The 24,857-nt window shown below is 38.0% G+C and overlaps 1 protein-coding gene across 2 annotated transcripts in view; it reads left to right on the plus strand.

Moving 5' to 3' along the window:
* Positions 1-24,857, plus strand: part of LOC136841023 (SAFB-like transcription modulator) — a 204,137-nt gene that overhangs the window by 75,581 nt on the left and 103,699 nt on the right. The gene's annotated exons all lie outside the window — the stretch shown is intronic.

Below are 24,857 nucleotides of genomic sequence, written 5' to 3' on the forward strand. Positions count from 1 at the left end.
ATATATATATATATATATATATATATATATATATATATATATATATATATATATATATAAGTGCAATCATATTCTATGTATTACAAAAATAGACGCGAAATTTGTCAGTCTAGCTCAGAATATTTTATATAAGGGAAATTGCAGGTAATTTCTCTGACTCACCAGTGGTGTCGTAGTTGTTTCAAGCGCTTACGACGAGATGCCAAATAGCGCCAGATATCACTATTAATAATAAGCTGTTATCCGAAAAGTTTTGAAGTATGTTGCAATACTTTTTTGAGTGACACGTATTTGGAATCTTCTTGTGTTCCTGCACCTGCTCCTTTTAGTATATATATATATATATATATATATATATATATATATATATATATATATATATATATATATATATATATATATATATATATATTGTGTATGGTTTGGCATTAAATTACATTGAGCACAAGTCTAAAAACTTCTAGATCGATCACTACGCTAAGGCAACGCACTATCTACGGAGTATAGTTTCAGAAGAGAGGTCCAGAGAGTCTGACTCTCACATGAAATTCCAGAGGACTGAGGCCCTGGGGTTCTTCATCGTAACAGAGCTGTTTTTACCTGAATGTGGGACAAAGATTAGGCCTAATTTTACGGTTTGTTTTGAGCTGTTCCTTCTTTTTAGATGATTTTTGTGGCGTACATTTTCAGAGAAATGTTTTATTGTACTTTTTACCACTGATGAATCAGGAGTTAATTAGTTATAAATGATCCGTTTAACCAGACCTCTGAACCCTGAATAATGAATCAGGGAAGCCTTCAAATTCAATACATCATTCAGTTTATTGAATTTGAAGGCTTTTCCTAATGAATCAGGAAAAGCCTTCAAATTCAATGAACTGAATGATGCTGAACATAGCATTTTCATTTTGTTTGGTTAGGAGAAATGCGTAATGGCACTAAAATCGAAGAAAAGTAGAAAAAAGGGAATGTGTTAGCAAAATTCTACGCAAGAAACAAAATTACAAATTAATGGTCTTAGACTCGATTCTTGGCGCAAAATAAAAGAAGGAAAAATACACATTCCAATATTAAAAGATTTAGAAATGTTTGAGAGAGCGCGATGGTATAAAGTCAGCGGGCGAAATAAAAAATCAAGCAAATATGCACAACGTCCGTTCCGCTCTTTGGCTGTTACGCTTTGAAAATCTCTCTCAGTTTATTGATTCTTGAAATTGTATATCTTCCAAGAAGGGTTACGCCCCACATTTTATAATGACCTCCCTCCTAGTTTCCATAATGCCCCAGTTATACAATGGCGTTAGGTTTCCCATCCCTACTGCCTTTGCGTGCAGTGGTGGGCGTTTTGGAAATTAGAGTTTTTCCTCGTCTTGGAAATTTCAGGTATTGCACAGGTGACGTCTGACTAATGCGCGGTTATTAAGCGCTATTATAGTATGATGGGCGCTGCCATAGACTGGTCCGGGAGGGCCCCCGGGTGATAGAAGGCCTCACTCCAATTTAGCCTCGTCTCTTTGATGGAAAAATTCCCTTTCCTTTGATATGTACTCTTAGAGTTTAACACTCTAGCTACATATACGAAATGAGACTGCGTAGTTATTTTATTACTAAAAATATGATTGAACTCTCTTACAGTACGTTCCAAAAAGACCGTTGACTGCGCAGTAAAATGCCAATTAGAGGAAAAACAATGAGATGAAAATAACAAATATAGATATCTGCTCACAATAATACCAGTCCAGTAAGAAAACCGAAGGCAATTATTCATAGTGCTCTAAAACACCCTACTACTGGCGGGAAGATCATTCACAGTTTTGCACAAAAAGTTATGAAAGAGTTATGGGACTAGGCGCTGTGAAACCGTGTCTCATCAACAATGGTTATTGCATTAGTCTCCAGTCTCCGCCAAATGATCACATTGTAATCTTAAGACTTGTATTAATGATACTCAGTTGTGAACGGAGCCATAAAGCTCGTATTGGATTAACTACAAGATTTCAACTATTTTTATCTTTCCAATCGTGTCCCCATATTCTTAAAAAATGGAAGCTACAGTAGAGTGAAACAGCATAGTTATTCTGTATGATTTCTTCGGAGAGAGCAAGAACATTCATAATTACCAACAGTTTTCATTTCAAGCAAAGAGGTTCATGCAATTCTTTTATTTCTTTTGAAAAAATCAGAAAAAATGTTCTGAAGTGCACCATGAAATGGACGAAAGGCATTCAAAGATGCACTGTCGCAAAATTACTGGGTAATATTTTTTAATCAAATCTGCTTCGTATTCTTATTTATGATTAAGTAATATCGTAAAACAAGAAAGAATATTTTGGCCTTCAAATAGTTTTGTCTTTTAGAAGATCTTTCCTGTCATAAATTGTTTGTGAAGTAATATCCACAGTTAACAATAAAAGGTTTATAACAACCTCTCTCAGAAAATTGACTGCCTTCTTTTAATCCATTAATGACCATCATTGTTTCCAGTAAGTTTGTCGTTGATACTACTATTGACTGCACCCGCAAAGTTAATGTCAGCGGCGACGAATGAACGATGGATGGCAAAATGAAATTTAAAAGAATCCGGATCAAGCAGCTTCTTATTTTCCTTCGACATATGTATCGTCTCCCTTCCACTCATAATAGTAACGCTCTTAGGATAAAGTGATTAGTGTCAAATAATACAATAATTAAACCGTCAATAGAAGGCACGAGGGAAAGTGACATTTAATGATGGAGTTAAGAGTTGGTTGAGGTTTTCATCAGAAATTTATTGTAGTAGAAGTCTCAGCATTCTTTAGCAATAATTTTCAGCCAGGAACTACTTACATTCTCCACATACAAGCATATATATATATATATATATATATATATATATATATATATATATATATATATATATATATATATATATGTATATATATATATATATATATATATATATATATATATATATATATATATATATATATATAATGCATTCTGGTGTGATATGTAGCATCCTCGCCTTACCAGCAACAGGAGGATCCACTTTTGAACTGTTAGAAATCCTCTACCCCCGTTACAGACATCAAAACACAGACAAATTGAGTGAAATTTTAATTTGTACCAACTCCTTCAGGTTTTCCTTCAGGTACTCTGTGGGTTAATGGTCACTTTTCGCCTGAACGCCCCAGTTTTCTTCCAGGCGCTGTCAGACGTATGATTAACCTGCAACAGTAAATCCCCTGTAACATCAATTTTGGTTAGAATTTACGTGAATTTTGATCATAATTTATGACAATTATGAATATAATTGTTTATTACCTCAAGAAAATCAACATTGAAAACCTAAACCGACAATTTCTATAACAGACCATTCAGACTTCGGCCTACATTTTCCCTCAGAAACACCAGAGGAAACTGAAACGCGTTCGTTAACACGCACCGGCAACCGAAAACAGTTGCAGCTCTCTTTACGGTGTCTAAAATTACCATCATGATAATAATTTATTATTTTTTTCGTTATTGCTGTGAAATCATACTATTAAATTCTGATCTGACTGAGAGACAGAGAGAGAGAGAGAGAGAGAGAGAGAGAGAGAGAGAGAGAGAGAGAGAGAGTACGTTAGTACAGGCTTTCGTTGATGGTGCGGCAGTTCCTGTGATAGCATTTAAATATGACTTGATACGATCACTGCCGCGGCATTCTTTTGTTCATGGAGGGTATATACAATTCGTCTCTACAAAGATTCACCCATTATTCATTTCCATGAGTGAATCTCTTCCCCTTCTAACCTTTCGGTATACGTGAATTTTTGTTCGTTGCGGAAGTCTGTACGACATTGTCGCCTTTTCCCCGGGCAGAGTCTTGAAAAGCTTGGATTGAACACAACCGTCTTGTGTTACCACACTCACCACAAACGATGGGCGCGACAGACCCAGTTTTAGAAAATTAAACAAAAATTTTTATACTCAGTTTTTACTAAGTCTAAAGATACACAAAGAAACTATAACGTTTCTCAATTACTTTCCAAGCCTCCAAAAAATCAAAAGAAAAGTTAACCACTTCAGGGGTGACTCAAAAAAAAAATTGAAAATCCCCTCAAATTTGAAAAAAAAATTCTAAACAATACGTCGTACTCTAGAACTACAAAAGCTAAGGACTTGTCCTGAGTCTTCCTGTCTTTGGATACAAGGCACTCCTTGCAGTACCTTGGAGGATGACTGCTCACCACACATATTTCACTATAAAAGTCACTCTGAAGAGCAATTTCCCATAAATATCACTTACATATACAATACATCACTGACACAAACGTTGGGTCCCACAGACCCATGCCTGCACATATAGACACTAATACAAATGTTGAGTCTGGCACTTGGCACTCGTTGCAGCGCCTTAGAGGATGACCACTTACCACACATATTTCACTGTAAAAGTCACTCTGAAGATCAATTTCCCCTAAAAATCACATATACATCACTAACACAAACATTGGGTCCCACAGACCCCTATTGAAAAAACAAGTGGAAAGAGTACACTGATATGACCCTCTCCTACAAGGGCAACACACGGGAGGAGGGTACTGGGGAGGCAGGGTGGCCAGCACCCATACACCCAGAGTGATCACATGATCAAAACTGGGGTGGGTCTCTCAGCTGCCACGTTTAGCTTCTAGGGTTAATGGATTCAAGACAGAATTATTAATCACAGGAAAGAAAAACATTTTCCATAACAGTACACATGCTTTACACGACAAAAGAATTCATAGAAGATGTAGGAAGATTTTTCTGAGTCCTTCAAAGTTTTCCTGGGCACTGCCAGGTTGGTCAACTGGTATATATATATATATATATATATATATATATATATATATATATATATATATATATATATATATATATATATATATATACATACATACATACACATACATACATACATATATACACACACTCAACGAAGCCAAGATCTGGCTTCTTGGCCGAACTGCGAGGTTTGAACAAAAAAAAAAAAAAGATGAAAGAAAACGTGTTGTTGTAGGTTTCGTGCCCGTGTTCGCGCAGGTTGCTGAAACATTTTAAATAAATTTTTTGAGGACAAAGTAAAATTTGCTGTTTGTCGTACTACATGTAGTATAACATGAAATTGTAATAAAACAGTTTATAATTTCCAAAAGTAGTTCGTAAGAATAAGCTCAGCAATGCCGAATAAAGACAACATGTCATGATTCATTTTGATTTCTTTTAGGAATTTTACCCCTTTACATCGACACAAACATGTTTTATCGTGAAATATATTTGCCCTATAGACTGACAATAGTTCATAAGAAAATGGAATCAAGGAAACAAGTGAATCTACTGAAGAACGAATGGACGGACGACTTGACTTCGAGCAACACATTGACTGACTGGGAATTCGTGGTCATGTGGCCCTTCTCTAATTTCACTCATTTCCGGCAATACCTCTCTTCAGTTGCCTCCTATTCGTGATGTGTCTGCCTTTGCCAATCTGCCTGTTTCACCTTAGTCATAGCAGGTGAAATGTAATATTATATTGATAGTTTTGTAAAATGGGTAAAATATTCTTGATATTGTAAGAAATGCACACAGCCACCATGCTGGATGCTGGATACGGCGCAGTATAAATGTAATGAAAAGAATGAATGGAACAGGAAATTCGAAGATTGCTTACCATTGTGAAAATCACGGACGGACTGGCACTAAATTTCGGCCCAGGACTTTTGATGTTGACCCGCCCACTTGAAGACGGAGCTAAACAGAAGCGAGGAGGTGTATCTTGAAATCAAAGTATACATTTGATGGGAAACAGGCTGCACACACACACACACACACACACACACACACACACACACACACACACACACACACACACATATATATATATATATATATATATATATATATATATATATATATATATATATATATATATATTTAGTGATGGGTCGGATAAACAGCTGTGGGAAAAATAAAACACATGCAGGCATAACTAAAGGAATTACTTTTATTTTAGATTATCAAAATTTTCTTTAATAGTTCACTCTTGGATGCAACTTTGTCAATTATTAAATCATTATCGAGAGACATTAATATATCCCTCTCTACTGTCATTAGCATAAACTCCTGGAGGTGTTCTTGTGAGAGTCTGCTTCTTAGACGATTTTTTATGAATTTCAAGGTAGAAAAGCTTCTCTCACAGGAAACTTGAGTAACTGACAAGGTCAGGAGATACTTGTAAGCTAGACCAATTATATGATAGGCATCATTTAACAAGTTGTACTTACTGAGTATCTGGTAACAGCAGACTGGACAATTCTTACATGATGAACATTTCGTTGCAATTGTCTCATGACTGTCTTCATTTAAATATGACTCGTGTTCATCCTCATCATTCATATCTTTAACGGTGTAGTCTTCCAAGGGTGCATTTTTCAATTTTCCCAGTGTGTAGCTAGACTCCTTAATTCCAACTTCAAGTTTTCAGCTGTTGCCCGGCTGTCGAACTTAAGCAATGGCTTACCGAGTTCTTTAAATAAAGACTCATACTCTTCAATATTGCTGTTTTTCAGCTGATCAAAATTTCTTGGGTCTAGAATCGATAAATCGTTGTAAAGAGTCCCATAAGAAAGAAATCGATCACTGAGGCTCTGTTTGACTTTGTCCAGTATTGGATTATATACATCAACTTCAGAAACCCTCTCTGCGTCATTCAGCCTTTCATCATAAGCCTTCTCGCCAGGCATCGTTTTCTTCTTTCTAATTCTTTTCAGTGGCAATTCTGTCTGCACCTCCAACTCCAAATCTGCGTTCTCTTCATCTTCTAGCTGTTCATTAGCCCAACAAACAAAATGACCTGCAGCCACCTTAACACCTCCAAAATCTGTTTATTTTATCCAGACTCTCTTTAGTAGTAGCAACCATTCTGTACGCAGAGAGAATATCCATTCTGTTTGTTTTGCAAATATTTCGAAAGGGGGAGTAGTCTGCTCAAATATCGAAGAAATATTTGAGCAGTCAGTATGGTTTCATATTTGAGTAATGATTCAATGTATGCTCTGGCTTTGCTGCGAACATCTGATTTCATATTTTCATGTTCTTGTATGGTAGCCAAAGTTACCAGAACATCTCTGTATAGGGCATTATCAGGCTTGCCAATGTTTCCAAATATTTTTCTTAAAGCATTATCTTTAGCCCACCAGCGAGTTTCTCCGATAGGAGAGAGGCGTTGATAGCGAGAACTTTTGTTTTCATTCACCCAAATAATCATTCGCTTAAAAGATTCTCTGATAATGACTGCAATATCATTCAATAAGTTGAAAAGCGAGGCACTTGCTATTACTACTCCAGTTGTTTCTGCCAGTACTAAATTCAAAACATGTGCATAACACCATACATGAACTTGATTGGGTGAATGGGAAGAAAGTAAAGCAGAGAATCCCCCATAATGCCCCTGCATGTTGGAAGCTCCATCTGTGGCATTACCAATGTAAATTGCTTACATCCAGTTCAAGTTTCTCTAGGACATTCTTCAAAATTTGAACAAAATACTCTCCTGTAGTTGCTTCACAATTCACAACTGCAACAAGTCTTTCATGAATAACATCTGTGACATACCTAAGAACAACAGCACACTGGTCCTGCGAGGTAATTATCCTGTGTTGTATCAATCTGCACAGAGAACATTCTAGCTTTACGAACTTCATTGGCAATGGATTCTTGAATAATCTGCTGAATTGTACTTGAAATATTATTAACAGTGGTCTTAGACAAAAAGCTGACAAAAGAACCTCTGCCCTTTGACTTGGTCTGCTGCATTCTTTTGCTCTTTTCCAAACATTCAGTTAAGTGGTTTTTCATGCATATATCATATTTTCCCAGGAGAATTATCAGTTTTAAAAAGTTACCATGGTCAATGCTTGGATCATCCAATTTACGTATAACAGGCTTCTGACTGTGTACCCCTATAACTAAGCCCCTCTTCCCAATGATCTTAACTACATCAATTATTCTTTGCAATACCATACGCCTCTTTCTAACTTGTTCCCTGTGTAGCGATATTTGTTTGCCACCTAACAAATGCCTCATATCTGACTCAGAAGCTCAAAGAAAATATGCCTCTGCACAGTGCTTGTGTACAGAGCTTTGCTCGTGTAGCTCTGCTTGTTGATGGACATGCTTCCAATCATTCATTCCGCTAATAAATATATTCTTGTCAGAAGTATTAGGAAAAACAATACAGATGTAGCAATATAACATGTGACTTTCTTCACTGTACCATCCTTACAGTGAAAAACTTTTTGTAATATTGGATTTGTTGATGGTTGCTTTGGGTGAAATTTGAAAAACGATGGATAATCGTCTATATTTTTTGGTCTCGTAAAGTACTCCAGCTCACTAGGTTTTTCTTTGCAGCATGCTATTATTGATGTGCCCTGACCTAGCTGGCCTATTTCATGCTCATCAACCTATAAGAAAAAATAGGAAAGCCTGTCATAAATAATGAAATAGAATAACACTGTAGTTTTCTAAAACTTTTAGGCAACTCTACCTGCAGCCTGCTATGGATTTGTATATACAATACATCAAGAGTGCCTCCGGGTCATTAGCAGAATGACCTTGAGCTTATACTATAATTCTCCTGCATTTCTTTCATCTTATGGAGAGTTTGATTACCATGAATTTGGGCAGGCTCAGGCTGTATGTCTAAGAAAAATCTGAAGTATTTGCAAATGCATATGCACAGACTTTTTTCTTTTTTTGGCTTTAAGATAAAGTAAGCTATACAAAGTTAGGAATATCCTATATATACATGCTTGTTTACGTCTACTCACATGTAGATGCAATCTTGCAAGAGAATTATGACAGGGTAGTAAATAGGCCTAACTTTTTTAAATTACTAAGATATTCAGATGAGTACTTACTTTACTGGCACTTCCTCTTGTAGTGGGCCTGTCATGGACCGGATCTCTCTCTTACACTTTGAATGTTTGTGGCTTGATCACTTGAGTTAGCACCTGTAGCTTGTGAATAAGGAATACAGTTTCCTTCACAACTCCTACATCTGTCAATTTTCTATATTTCAATGCTTGGGCTTCAAGTGATTTTCTGTTTCTTTCTCTCATTTTTCAGCACCACCTTTGCGTTTTTTAGCAGAGCTTTCCATTTTTCTGAGTTGATTATAAGACAGACATTTCCTGTAAAAATATTACACAAACACACACTGACACACACACACATATTTATATGTGTGTGTGTGTGTATTCAAAGGAATGAATAGAAATATGTGGAAATAGCCTAATTAGTCACAGAGATTTGTGGTAGAAGAGCGGTTTTAGAGTCTGAGATGTACTTCACAGGGCGATGCTTTGGGGGCCTTCGCAACAAAAGTCAAAATTGATGTTTATATACACATTTGTTGTAGTAAATTGCTTTAACACCCCCCACCCCCATGATAATATAAAATTTATGCTTGATATACTAAGTAGGCCTATCAAAAACACTATGAAAATTAATTTAATTTTGTTTTACTTATTTTTTCAACACAATATGTAAGACTATTACAATTTACAAATATACTGTTTATTTATTTTTCAGAGAATGACTTAATGAGAAAAATCTTTCAAATTCAAAGTCAATGCTTAAGCAATGTCATTTTCATTGGACTGCACCGCCAAATTGTTGACCGTAACTTCCGTAACTAGGCCTATGTTTTAATTAATTTTAGTTTTGAAAAGCTTTTCTCCTAATGCGACAGTACAGGCATTATTAAGTAAAACCTCAAAGCAATAAAAATCATTAGGAAATACTGTAAATCGATTGTTTAGTACCAGGTGAACATTTTATAGATGAGCCTAAGCTCACCAAGTAATCACGTTAGAGTGATATTTTTGTATCACATCTAGCTTTTCACAAATCATTTCATTTCAAATATTAGTTAATCAAATAATATAATTTAAATTTTCTTCTCGCTTTTCTTGATAATTATTATTATGTGTGCCCTAAAGCTTAAGTAACGTTAGCAAAAATGCAATGTCTCATATCAGTGTATAAGATTGTGATGTCATCAAAGTGTCATCATGTCTTTCAAAAGAGTTTGAGAAACAGTAACGGTAGTAACCCAGTGACAGCGGTTGAATATGGATGTAATGAAGTGTTTTCCTGAAATGCTAAAATATGCAAAAGCTCAGTGGCTTTATGATGAAAAATTACACAAAACCACTCCACTTAAGCACAACACTTTACACACGTCACTTTGGAAGAACAATCACTGAGTAAACGTAGTCACTTAGGAATAAAATTCGAATTCTCCTTCACTAACACACACCGGTTCCATGCATTTCACAAGATTAACTGGGACACAATTTTCCTGATTCTTGAACACACTGCGCCATTTTCTATATGATGACTGTTATATCCAAAGTTTGTTGAATGAAACACAAAAGATTTTTTTTTAACCTGCATAATAATAGCCACGAGAAAATAATATACAATGAATACCGATTGAGCAGCGTCTTACTGCTTGTGTGATGTGTGTAACCTTTCGCTAGCAGTATAGTCAGAAGCCTAGAACGAAAAAGAACATTGCAATACGGCACTGTGTTGAGCGGCTTGATCATATATTCGACATAACAATAGATTGTTATCATGTGTTCAGTTTCCATGATTAAAGTTTCCCTACTGAATACTGTTCTTTTATTACGTTAGTCTTTATTATATCTTTATGTGTGTCTGTATAATCATAGAATTCTGACTGCGTTGCCCAACCAGTTAGCAATAACGAAATGGAAAAGATAGCATATTGTATACTGGCTGATGGTTAATGAACGATAGCTTACAGAAAATGTTGATAAAATTATCGGAACAACCATTTATATATAGGGACATTTCAAGATTACTCTCTTGCAATGGCTTCATTAAGGTGTGCTGGCGATGAGATTCATGTCCCGCCTCTCTCTCTCTCCCCCCGCCCTTCTCTCTCTCTCTCTCTCTTTCTGCGTTTTTTTTTTTTCATCCAATTCTATTCTCTTTGTTCCCTTATTCTTCAGATTTTTAACTTTTCTTTCTAACTTTTACTTTTTATTTTTGTTCTATTTTAGTCTTTTTTTTATTTATTTATATATTTTTTTTACTGTAGACCGGCCCACAGGCCCCTTTTAACCACCGGCCCAAGGGGAAAAGTCCCCTTTCTCCAAATGGCCAGTCCGTCGCTGGTGAAAATGATGAACAAAACCGATAGTCGGGAGGAAGACACCAAGGAAGCACTCGAGTCTTTTGTGTGATTATTCGGCTATATAATATAATAAGCTTCCGTGTAAACCATGATATTGACTACGGCGAAAAAAACAGGGTGATTCATTTCTCAAGAATAACATCTGCAGAAATTGTGTTACTTAAGTAGTTTAATGGATGAGTTTAGAATCACACGAGCGGCGAAAACTGCTACGCTTGAACGAAGAACCACGGACCTTACTCAGGGAACTCAACTGGACGTAGATAGTGATAAAGCGACTTTATTTATGTACTATTGAATTTGACTCCTCTCACTTTCTCCGCGTACGTACTGTACATACGCAAGCGCCCGTACGTGTTTGGTAGTTTTGTGACAGATTAATCTGTGTTCATGAGCTCTTTCTGGAGAACTGGCTATGAATGCCCAGCTTCCGTGAGCCTATGATTACAAAGTAAGCTGTTCTCATAAAACCGTAGCGTAAACTACGTTAAAACCGCTATAGTAAGTTATTTTAATAAATAATTTGCTTGTGAATATTCGGTATTACATTATTTTGTGAGCGTATCTGCTTAATCTCAGCCTCATAAAGCATTGTATGCATCCTTTTAATAGATTATTTGTAGTTCTTCTAATATTTGCTGAGATCCATTACTTAGTTCAAGTATTGTCAATGTACCGAAATTTTCGTTCAGTCTGAATAGATTTATGGGATTTCTCTAGGAGAGCAGATAAACTGTTTAGAGATAAGATTTGTTTATATTATTCTTCGTAGTCTACGTTTTCAAGGAGGATTTCATTCTTATCACGAAAGTCATCTGTATGTCAAGGAAAGTGCCTGAGGTCTCCAAATTTTTTCATGTACCTTTTTTCTGTCTCGGAGATAACTTGTTTTTTGTTATAAAAAAGTACTCTCAGATTATTTAACTTAAGAGGTCAGTCAATACTGGATTTCAAGATGCGGCTGGAGCAAAAAATTAAAGATAGATAAATAAATAAATAAATAAAAATAACCCATAGCGCTTAGATATTAAAGAATCTGTCAACCCTCTCCCTCTCAACCAAGGGAAAGTCGTAAGAATCGAGGGAAAAGAGAGCAAGCATAAGTTCCAATTGTATGGTGAGGCAGAGTATGTAACATACAGTAGGTAGCCGTTAACAACGGTTCTTGTCGGCAGTAAAGGTTAACCTAATGAAGCAGCATTATTAATGCTTGGGGGGAAGGGAGGGAGGGAGGAAGGGAGGCTAATCACAATTATTGCCGAGTGTGAACGCATGACGGAAAGCCTCCATGGCACAGGTACCAAATCCCTTCGAAAGACAATCTTTAGAAATATATAATTTGTTTGAATTGTCAGAGCCTTCCTTCCTTTATGCAGAATTAGAGATTTTTCAGATTTCTCAAATTCAGTTTGTTGTTTTCCTCTTACTGTTCTTAAGTGTTGTTTCGAAATGCATGTTTTCTGTCATAGGATTTTTTAGAACATAAAAAGAAAGAAATGAGAAAGAATACATAGAAGAGGAAAAAAGTGGGAACAGAGCGCTCTCTCTCCACGTAAGTGGGTCGGAACATCTCAGTGGGAGTTTATGTTTAGGTTGCATTATTTGTTGCACAAATAATGCATGGTTCCCTGCACGCTGAGCTCTAATTTCTTAGTCCAGCCCTTTATCACATATATGCAACGAACTTTCAATACGGCTTTTTGCACCGTCGGACTAGTAGTGTTACATGCTGGCCCTGTTTCAGGTTTATCAGTGAACAGACCCACAGGAAAGTTTTACTTTCCCACAACATAGATCTCCAATACTCATCTTAGCTTCTAAGCATTAACAAAACACATTCTGCTCTTGGAAAAGCAAATGCACTTCATTTAATATTGTCGTATTAGTGAAAGAAATCTCAGGTTGTTATTCTTAGTTATCTCGAAGTCAGAGACCCGTTTTAATAGTCCCAGCTACGTAATATTCAGGCTGCTGTCCACTTTATTGAATTATAAGCATATATATATATATATATATATATATATATATATATATATATATATATATATATATATATATATATATATATATAAGATGAGGTGATGCAATGTAAGTTTTATTCAGTGCAAATGACAGCAATTTCATTTCTGTGGTGGTCTTCATGAATTTCAAGAAAATTGAGGAAGTCGCCCAAGAATTCGAATTTCGTTACGATATGAGAATCTCGAAAATGATGCTTAGAAAGATGATTACTGTAACACTTCGTTATTATTTCGTAAAAAATCAAAGTATTTTTCCTATTCGCTTAGTAATATAATTTGTTATAGTTCACGCCCATTTAGATTACTCAGAATGAAATAATTCTTTCAGAGAGGTTAAGGTACATCGGAAATTCATTAAATTTTGCAATCTGTTTGAATGTAGACTAATTCGTCCGTGCACTGTAAGTGCACTGCAAATGTCACGCGTTTCCTGGCACTTGTCTTGCTGTGACGATGGCAGGCTGAATTACTTCTGATCTGTTTCATGGGGGAAAAATTTCTGACTTTTCTTTAGTAGGTTAAAGTAGACACACAAACACAAGTATTTATTCCGTTTCTGTACAATTTACTGCTTTCATACTGTACTAGTCATACTCATTCAAGGGCTAACAGCCTAATATCATTTGCAGTTCTAGGAGGGCACCAGATCAGATGTGTGATCAGGACCAGCTGATCCACTCAACTGCACTGAAGCGCTATAACGGCTGACATCGCGCCAACCTTCCTGTTAATAATAATAATAATAATAATAATAATAATAATAATAATAATAAAAACAAAATTCTCTAGCTCCCCAACTGGCGTGTCTTGTCTCGAAGAAGAACGGCTATTCTTTTTAAATCACTTTAACTTAGAGCCCTGAGATGTCTGGGTGTCTTCCTCCTCCTCCACGAAGCGAGATTGCGTTAGGAAATATTGCCCAAGAAGTACTACCTACAAACAGAGAGCCAACTCGCCCACTAAACCACCTAGCGGCGGTGTTAACATCTCATCGACATTCTCTCCAGTCTTCCGCCTTCCCAAACGCGAACCAAATTCTTTATTGGAGGCCCAGCGTGAGGCCACTGGGGGTAAAACCTAGACTGGCACAGTTTGTTTTCGGAGGTTCTTGTTTGTTGCCAATAACAATGTTCTTGTATTCACTATTTGCGTACCTAATGTCATTTCCTACTTTTCTATTAATCGGCTTCTTTCCTGGCTCTTAGTCCATTATAACCTCACAGTTAACATTCCACAAGCTATGCGAATAAGCAACCGGCGTAAATGTTTTCTCCCAAATAAGGCCTCCTCTGATACATTGCGTATGTGTGTTTAAGGGGAGGAGTGGTGGGGGGGGGGGCGAACTGGCGGGGGCGGCCCCTCCTGTCTACGCCGCAGGCTGGGTGTGAAGCGCCTGACCCGAGTCCTACGCGTTTATCGAGTTTGTTGTTTATGGTTTTTCAGTATCAGAATCACTTACGGCTTAAGCGCCATTCTAGGAAGTGATTAACCATGGATGCTATTAACACTTCAAATGAACTCCTGTGGGGAAAGTAAGAGAATTATAGTAGAATTATCTTGTATTTATAGTGTTGGTTCATGCTGGTCACTATGGATGAATGGGTGTTTAGTAAATTTACTCTACCGTATACGTAGTGTTATCAGAGCCTATATGTACGAGCCACGTCACTTCCAGGCTTCCCATTGGATTACTGTATAACAGGACGCCATGTGTGTTGACATTTAAGGCAAGGTGCACAGCGCTCCAAACGGGCTTGGGGCATAACTATTAGCTTAGAGCAAAACCAAATATATACAGGCTCTGCTTAGAGCACTGTAGACAGCAGATTTTAGTTGATATACACATGTCGATGCTATGATGGGTTGAAAGGACAGACATACATTACTGTGCTTTTGTGTGGAACAGACAATATTTGCATGCATGACAGGGCCAATCTCACAACCTCACCATCACTCGTACTGCTTTTTCCTGGACTAAAGAGCATTCACAGCCAAAATACTGTTGCTCTTTCGACACACACACACACACACACACACACACACACACACTACAATATTAATGAATATATGCATAAGTGCAATATCAATGACATATTTAAACAGCTACGTAAGGCAGTTCATATGACGTCATGTTATGGCAGTTAACCTCCTCAGCTGACAGCTTACACCTGTCAAAATTATGCTACAGAAATGGTTTTCTATCATTATTTCTGAGATAAATTCAGCATTCTTGGCTTTTTAAACTATTATTAAAAAAATGCAATATTTCATTAATATAATTTATTATATATATATATATATATATATATATATATATATATATATATATATATATATATATATATATATATATATATATATATATATATATATATATATATATATATATATATATATATATATACACAACAATAATGTAGAACATTGTATACTATTATTTACACCACATCCAACGTTGTCTAATATAATTATGTACGATAATTATTCTTTTGCCATTTTTTAACAATCACAATCATGTACAATTATATAGATAATAGTACAACAACTAGCCCAGTAGATAGATATAAAAATTTCAACAGTAAAGCCCTACTGCAAGGAGGATGCACTATCTACTATAACACAGACTCTGATGACAAAATGTACATAATGTAATGATATGTAGGACATACTATGAATCATTTTAGATAGGCCTGTTGAAATATACACCTGAAGGCTACCTCGAGATTGTGAAATAGAATGGACAGATCTCAATCTGTAGAGTACTGATGAAGCCAATAAATTTATTATTTATGTATAAATCCAGTGCTGACTGAAATTATGATCATACATAATTAAACCCAATGGGCACACTATAAACACTGAAATATCTTTGCTTTTCTTGTCTTTTTGTCATTCTGAGTAAGCATTTTTCTGGTCTCGAATTTGAAATAGTAATAGAGCTTGCAGCGAAGATGGAGCCGGATGGTGGGATTCAGGAGACTTATATCTTGATGAGCTGGACAGGCAGAACACAACCTGTCTGAAAGGTAGCCGCTTCTCAACTTTGCCCAGCAGTTGAGACAGGATGTTGCTGCTGACAAGCAAACTGGGGATCTACTTTTCAAACACTTTGTCGTTGTTACAGCCATAGGCTGAACAGTAAGCTGTCATTGGCATGCAAGTTGCAAAAATTTTTATTAAAGGGTAAGTGCAAGCAGCTATAACCATCTTGGCGTGCCTATCATTTTTCTAATTATGGTTTACTCTTTTTATAGATTGCAGGATAGTTTCAAGTTTTTGATGTCATACTTTTAGATGGATAAACTTTGTAATATCGGTTTATAGTATTGTACTTTTAATCTTGAAGTGATTGTTTCATGTACCTGTATGTATGATGCTACTTGATTTAACATGTAATATTAGTTAAACCAAGAATTTTATATACCAAAATAAAGTATGTATAACTGAAAGAAAGGGGAAATTAAGCCGTGTCAGAGCCTACCGTCACCAAAAAAGTATTTATACCCAACAAGCTGATAGTTACGCCCTGAGGCCTTTTGGAGCGCTGTGCGCCTTGCCCTAAACATGGCGTCCTGGAAGTGACCTGGCTTCTATATATTGCTTTGGTGTTACACATAGGAAGAGGTGAAGAGAAGGCTTGAGAGGAACCATCAAGGTCTCTCTTCAGTATCGAAATAGGTTGTTTGAATCACTCCTTTGTATATTTTTATCGATTGATTTATTTGTCAACCTTTTCATGTCCTTTTCTTTTTCTTTCTTGTTAAAAGCAGATTACACACTAATCATTCTTACTCTCCTTTACTTCCCTTAAACAAATGATATCATTAATTGAGCACTGTTATTTTTTACGTTGACATGAATTTGTATCAAGGAAATACCCTAAGTAATACCGACGTGTTCGTGTATGAAAAAACACATGGTTACAGTTGCCTATTCTGTTTCAAAACTTAATTTCAAGCCGTATGGCTATTTCAATATATATATACTGTATATATATATATATATATATATATATATATATATATATATATATATATATATATATATATATATATATATATATGTGTGTGTGTGTGTGTGTGTGTATTACATATGCCGAGTGAAGGTACGACAGAGTCGTTTCAGCTTGAGCATTCGTAGAAACATCCTTCATACGAATTCCATTTTTTCCGCATCGTCAGTTATAGATGACTAGATGCTTCCTCACCTTGATGCTCTTCATTACAGCTCGCCTTGAAAATGTTGGTATGTAATCGACCTCTGCTATATTACGCAAGACCTTTCAGAAAAATAGAAACAATACAAGGAAGTGATTTATCTGTTTGGCGAAGGCTGTAATCGGTGATAGCTTAACGGTTCACCTTCTTAGCCAGTGTCTGTGTGTTTAGATAACGAGGACATTCATGGCGCAAAGCGTGAAATTCACCCAGAGCGGACAGTGGAAAGGTCAGAAAAGTTTCCTGGGTGAGTCTGCCTTGTAATTCTTCTGGTCAGGACCAAGCATATGACGTATATTGATTATAATGAAGATGGTGTATGTCTTTTCGGTTCCATCACGGTCTTCTTCATAACATCTTCATTCCACGCACTTTCTGGCTCTTTTCTCGTGTCGAAACATCGACTTTCGAGTGCCATTCTTCTTCTGCTTAAAATGATGGCTCTCCACAGGTTCTCCGGACACACCGGCTTTCATGGAATGGAATACTGAACAGCAAGATCTTTATTCTTGCTCTTGTTCTCCTTTGTGTTTGTATGCATCGAGGTGTTGGATGATTTTTTACATCAAGTAAAGTATAGTATAGTGTTATGTATAAAGACGTGTAATAAATGTTTATCTGAGTGTGAGCAGAATCGCGGAAAAGAAAATGGTATGAATTTATATTATGTTACATGCAAGGCATGTGTTCTGAAAAAAAAGTAAAGATGGTAAATATAAAAGGCAGTCATAAGCAGGCTCTTATAAACTCGAACATCAGGACTCGAGGACTGCAACAAATACTGTAGAGACCTCGAAAATGAATAAGAAAAAGAATAACTACAAGACAGATGGACGTCACTGATGCTTAGGTTATTTCTTCCAACACGAATATGAACCTACGCTTTCATAGATGGAGTTACTCGTGCTTGGCGTGCTTCACTGTCACTGAGCCATCTCAAAAAACAAATTGCTATTGAGTAGACCTAGGGTCACCCATGACCTGAGCTGGCCTTAGGCGGGTCATTCAAGCTCAGACTTGTCCCCAGACATGTAGAAAGGGGAGGGGGAGGAGCATCGAAAGAAACAGCATGCATTGACGTCAGGACCTGGTCTGTGTGAATTGCTCATTTGCTTGGACATGCTAGAGTAATGGCCGAGGTACTCTCCAACAGCAAACTGAAAGCTGTGGCAATTTGTGCTCTATATCTCCTGCCAATAGTCTGGCTGCCACACTACGGTATTTAGCGATGGGGAGATCTTATGAGGACCTAAAATACAGTGTGGCGATATCTCCTCAGATGCTTGGGAATATCGTCCCGGAAACTTGCCAGCTGGACTGTGCTCCATAAGGACTATATGAAGGAAAGATAGCATGCATTTGGTAAAATTCACCACTTAGCATAGTATTTTTTAACCTTAGCACATGTTTATAGGCTATATTGTAATTGTAGTTAATTTAATGGCTGTTATATGTTGTTGAAACCAAGCTAATCAATCAGCAATGGGAACTACATTTATACGAGGGATCTAAAGCACGTCCCGAGTGCATTTCTGTCACCAGAAGTACTTTTCTCTAACCCCTTGACAGCTCCAGCGTGAATCGAACTTGCTGCCACCAAGAGCCAGAAAGGTGCACTTACTCCCTTACTTAACCACCAAGGCACTTATAATTGCTATCATTAATTATTTTTTAGCCACAGTAAGAACTTGATGACTTTAAGCCTCATGTATTATATGTTCCTATATTAGATTTGTTAGGATTTAATAAAATCAATTGGTATATATATATATATCTACACATATAAAATACAGTCATTTTCCTACTTCCTATCCGTACAAACCAACAAAGGTAAAAAAATAAGTAAATGTGTCTATCATATACAGGCAGTACCCTATAACAAAATTACATCCATATAGCTTCTCCCAATTCCAGTCATACAACAGAAATTTTCTTACTTATCTGCACAAACTTGGTGAAAAAAGTGAATAAATGCCCTTATCATATACAGGGATTACCCTACACTGAAACTGACATCCATATAAGGAATCAACTGTCTCCAATTGCTAATTTAAATGTAAGTGACTAGATCTGAAAAACCCATACTTCTGCCATAGTTAAAAGATTTCCTGAAGTTGCGTTTCGCAGACGACACTCAGTATTACTGAAATGACAAATACAGATCTGCATCGAAGTAACCTCCGTTCACGCACGGGCATGTATTTCAACCATAGAACTGTGAGAATGAGGTGTAAGCGAAAGTGTAGGTCAGGTTACAACTGATTTATTCATATAAAATTCACACAAGTCAAAAACCCTTGCGGGCCGTAACGTAGTCCTAACCTTTGATAGGCAAGGACAAAGGGATTAATTACAGGCCTCTGTGCTTCTTCACAGAGGCAAACATACAATTATACAAGTCTAAAACATACGGCTGTGAAATATATGTACATAGCTAAATGAATGGTGTTTTGATACATAGGCTGGTACAATATCAAGAAGGTAACGTCGGAAATATTCGCTGAAAACATCATCTCGGGATTTTGTGTTTTCTTCTGACCTCGTGTCAGCCCAATGGCGCTTTCTTTTGAGGTGCGATGTGATTCATTGGCGGGTAGGCCACGTTGTTGAACACTGTTCCTACAGAACAACCGTGTCTCGCAGTGAATGGGCTATTTATACATAATTTTAAACAAGTCGCTACGCTTTATCTGTGCAACAGTCTGTACCGACTAAAAACAACCACATTCACGTACCGCCGTCCAACCCTCCTCCCACCTTTCTACAAATCTTAAGACCGGTGCTGAGCATGAATGGGGGCCTTACTCTTTCATTGCGCTTACAGCCACGTCTGCTTTAGCATGTTCACTGAGTTATCTCCTGTTTTTGTCGTACTTTGTCTTTGTGTGCATAAAGTGTGAGTGCCCTTTATGTTATTTCTGCATCAGGGTTATCCCCTCAAGTGTTTCTCTCCTCCAGTAGCAGTGTATAATTTTGTGTGCCTTGTGTATCTTTACTGACCCTTTTTCTCAAAGAGAAGGGTCGTGTGCATACCTGTTGTGAGAAGCTCTGTGCACTAGCTGCTTGGTGATCATCTTTGTTCGTAACGAGTGATAGTGTGAGTCCCCTCATGTGTTGGTGATCCCCTACCTTCCTTTTAGTGCACCTTTTGGGTGTAGTCAGTGTGTTTTTCCAAAGGGCAGGAGTGTTGCCTACCTTCTGTGTTCCTTGGTGTTTTTCTTGAGCACATGTTATGTGGCCTTTGTTTTTCTGGAGGTGCTGTTCATTATCCATGTGTGTGTGTGACTCCCTGCCCCCCACCTCTATTCTTTGTGCATAGGGCTATGATGGAGGAGAGTATTAAGGCCAGAGTTCAGGTGTTGTTCTGGCGAGGGCAAAAACTTCAATAAGCCCAATGTCAGTTGTTGTGCTAATGAGGGTAGGCCATGCAGTAAATTTATGTCCATGATGAGTGGGGAGAGGAAATGTTCAAGGGACGACATGTGTGATGAGTGTGAGGGATGGGCAGGCACGTCATTGTCAGGTTGATGGAGAGGGATCAGTGTCGACAGCAGAGCAACTCCTCTGTCCCTGCTCCTACTCGAGAAGTAGGTCTGAACGGAGCTCGGAGCCCCTGTCAAGACCAACAGGACAGAGGAATGTTCCGCTCTGCTTCCCTCTGTTCTGGCTGTTACTCACTGGGACAGGACAGCAAGAGGTCCCTCTTCTCTCTGAGAGTTAGGTCTAAGAAAGCTTGTAACCCCTCTTGAGACTGACGGGACAGAGCAACATCCCACTCTACTTCTGTATATTCCAGTCATCACTCACCAGGACAGGACAGCAACAGGTCCCTCTTCTCTTCAAGATTGGACGTCGAAAGATTCATTGCCACTTGCTTAGATTCAAGATTAGAGAGTTGGCCTATGCTCAACATCTCTGAAGGCAGAATCACATTGATCTAAGCAGTTAGACATTCTGGAAACTGGGAGGCCTCGTTGTAACCCCTCCTGTGGGCAGCTGAGCACCGATAGGGGTTGGCTCCACACTCTCCCTTTATTTCCATGGAGAGGAGAAGCGGCCAGTGCCTGTCTGAAGGCAGGGAGACTGACTGCCCTCTGGTGTGGCAAAAGCCCTGCTGGTGGTTGACCCATGTCCTGCTCAAGCAGCAGTTCCGGCCAGGACCGCATTTCATCTTGCACCAGGTGGCACATCCTCCTGGGACATATGGTCTCCCTCGAAAAGCTGGTTCCAAGGGGCAGAGCGTGCTTTCAGTCCTCCCAGTGACCAAAGGAGGAGGAACACACCATCATCATGGAGAGGAAAGTGGTACGCTAACCTACTTTGGCCTCTGATAGACATCCTGTTAGAGCTGTCTCAACATCCCAACCCTCTGGTGCGGGAGCACAGTGGAAGGTGAAATCAACATGTAGCCAACCTCTGGCTTTATGGTTGGAGGCTATCCAACAACTCCTTAGAAAGAAGGGCTTTTTGAAGGACTTTGCAGCAGCCAGCACAGGCACTTTCAAACCTTCCTCTGGTGGAGCCTGCCAGGGGAAACAGACAGATTACACAGGTCAAGTGGACAGAGTACTGTCATTGATGTTGGAGATGTCACGATCCCCTTAGTTCGTCAGTGAAGGAGGTAGCAGACTCCCTAGTCTTCCTAAGGTAAGATAATTCCTTTTTCAGTGACTACCCTTAAGGGGTACAGAGCAGTCCTTTCACAGGGCATTAACCTGTTGAGTTCTGGGGACCATAAGCTAGTATGTAAAGGAAGTAGCACACTTCCTGGTCTGCCTGTGATGGGAAAGAGCCCTCTCAGTCGCTTCAGTCAAGGGTTATAGGGCTGCCCTCACATGAATGCTCTGGCCATGGGGTATAGAACTTATTTTGTCCCAGACTTTGTGGAAAAACTCCGAACCCTTCAATTCCAGACCTATGATTCGAAGCCTGCTGAATCATATTGTGGAAAGACTTTGTCAGGGATGATAAGGATGAGATACTTCTGTGCACGGTGAGAGCCCTGAGAGCCTACCTTGAGTGAACAGCTCCCCCACAGACCCACCTGCAGGAGACTATTCATCAGCACAAGAGGAGGGAAGAGGGATATCTCCAGGAACATGGTCCCCTTCTAGCTGATGATGCTGTAGAATGAGACAACCCTCCCCTGGGCAGGATAAGGACTCATGGCATTGGACCGTCAGTAGCTTTCTAGAAGAGCTATTTGGTCCTACAGTTCCTGAAGGCACGGGTCTGGAGAAGACAGTTTGCCTGCACTTCCTTCTACCTCAGGGATCTGGCACACAAGTTCTTAGACACTTCACCTTGGGCCCAGTGGTATAAACCCACCAGGTGATTTAGTAGTATTAAGACCTTCGGGGCTCATCCCAAGAAATGACAGGAGGATGTCAGGAATGCCAGACAAGAATGGGGAGTACAAAGAATGTGGCATTCTAGTGATACATACCGATAGCAACCTGAGTTCTAGTTTAGTCTAGTTGAGCCCTTGGAAGTCGGGTAGGTGCAACATTGATTTTTGCAGAAACACGCCCACCATTACTTCCCTACGAGAGATCGACCCCCCGCCTCTTAGTGAGGCTCCATCTAGGAAAGTGTAGGTTCGTATTCACGTCAGAACAAACACCAAATGCTGAAGTAATATGTATTATTCCTAGCAAATGAACCTATGCTTTCATAGGTATATTTTTACCCTCCTCATACCACCCCGCATAGTTCCGATCTCTACCAAACTGTGAAGTAGAGCATAGCTGCGGATGGGCTAGTTCACACAATGGAAGAGTAAGGCCAGCTCAGGTCAGGGGTCACGGTAGGACTACTTGATAGTATTTTGTTTTTCGAGATGATTCAGCAACAGCCGAAGCCCACCAAGCATGAGTAACTCCATCTATGAAAGCGTAGGTGCATCGGCTAGGAAAAATATGAATTATTTCAGAATTTGGTATTTCTGTAAGGTATCTGAACTGTTCTTCCTTTGGACCTGGATAAAATAAGATATTTTCAAAACTGTGTAGGAATGTTTTAGTTTTGTAATGTTTTTACTCAGCGGCAGAGATTCCATTCTCTTATGGCTTGTTCTGATAATGATTTATCAGTCAGGTAATCTAAAATGGTCCTGGAATGTCTGCATAGCACAGTTGTTTCTTTTGTTTTGATTTATTTTTGCAAGGGCCTTGCATGGGTAACAGGAATCAGCAACAACTGCCGATGCTTTTGAATAAAAAAAAGCATAGTCCAGATATTTTTATTTTGAATTTTGTTATTATCAATGAGTGTCCATGTGTTTGTAACTTCAATAGGCCTCAGTGATAACAAAGTTAAAAAGCAAGTTAATTTTCAATGGATGTAATAGGCGCCGGTTTCCCATCGACATCCAGTGAAACATCATTCTGTTCTACGGGCATCAATCACTCTTTTGGGAAAATGAAAAGGAAAATAGTTACCTTAGGAAGTGTAAAGAAATAAAAATTCTTTTCAAATTTCATATCATTCATATGAGAAAGAAGTCTGTATGGCTCTTTCACAAAACCTTGCAGGTGTTTTGTAAAATGACCTATAATTTTAATAGGCACCAGACCATAAGCGAAAGGGATGATTGGATAAAGATGATGCAAATTGTATTGTTGATTCATCTGTCTACCACGCATTCATTTCCTAACTGACTGATTTACTTTAAATTATTTTACAACCTGTGGAGCAGGAAACAAAAAAAGAAGCCTGTAGGGCTCGGTGTCATCCAGTTAATGTTTAGTCTTTCTCTGACTAACTCTTTCAAAGGCGGGTATACTGGTGCCCGTGGGCAGTGTTCTCAGCTCGTGGTTTGGCAATGGTAATATGGGACCATTTTCACATGGTCGCTATCGCAGAGTTGTTTCTAGGCAATAAAAATATAAATGATCCTACTGAAATACTATGATCATTGTTGCAACGACTTTGATCGGAATGTGGTCTGTATGAGAGAGGTATGGCCGTTATTTAACCGTGGTAGAATTAAATTGATTATTCGTCATATCACTCTGTATTCACGCTGATTGCTTAGCATTTGACAGATGTTAGGTTAAACTAAGAAGAAACCATTGAGCTTATTGTGTTGTTAGAAGAAAACATGAGAATAATCATACAGATACATTTTCGAAGAACTGTGTAATGTCACGCTATCCTCCTGGCCTTCATTGTAAGTTGATTAGGTTCACCGTTTATTTGTGAATATCAACAAGTTCAAGAATTTCTAATGCTGCCTCAATGCGCCTCGCTCCTCTGCTTTGATTCTGGCAACTATTTTGATAGGTGATATATATATATATATATATATATATATATATATATATATATATATATATATATATATATATATACATATATATCATATATATGTATATATGTATATGT

The sequence above is a fragment of the Macrobrachium rosenbergii genome, chromosome 8 (genome assembly GCF_040412425.1).
Source record: "Macrobrachium rosenbergii isolate ZJJX-2024 chromosome 8, ASM4041242v1, whole genome shotgun sequence".
Lineage (NCBI taxonomy): Eukaryota > Metazoa > Arthropoda > Malacostraca > Decapoda > Palaemonidae > Macrobrachium > Macrobrachium rosenbergii.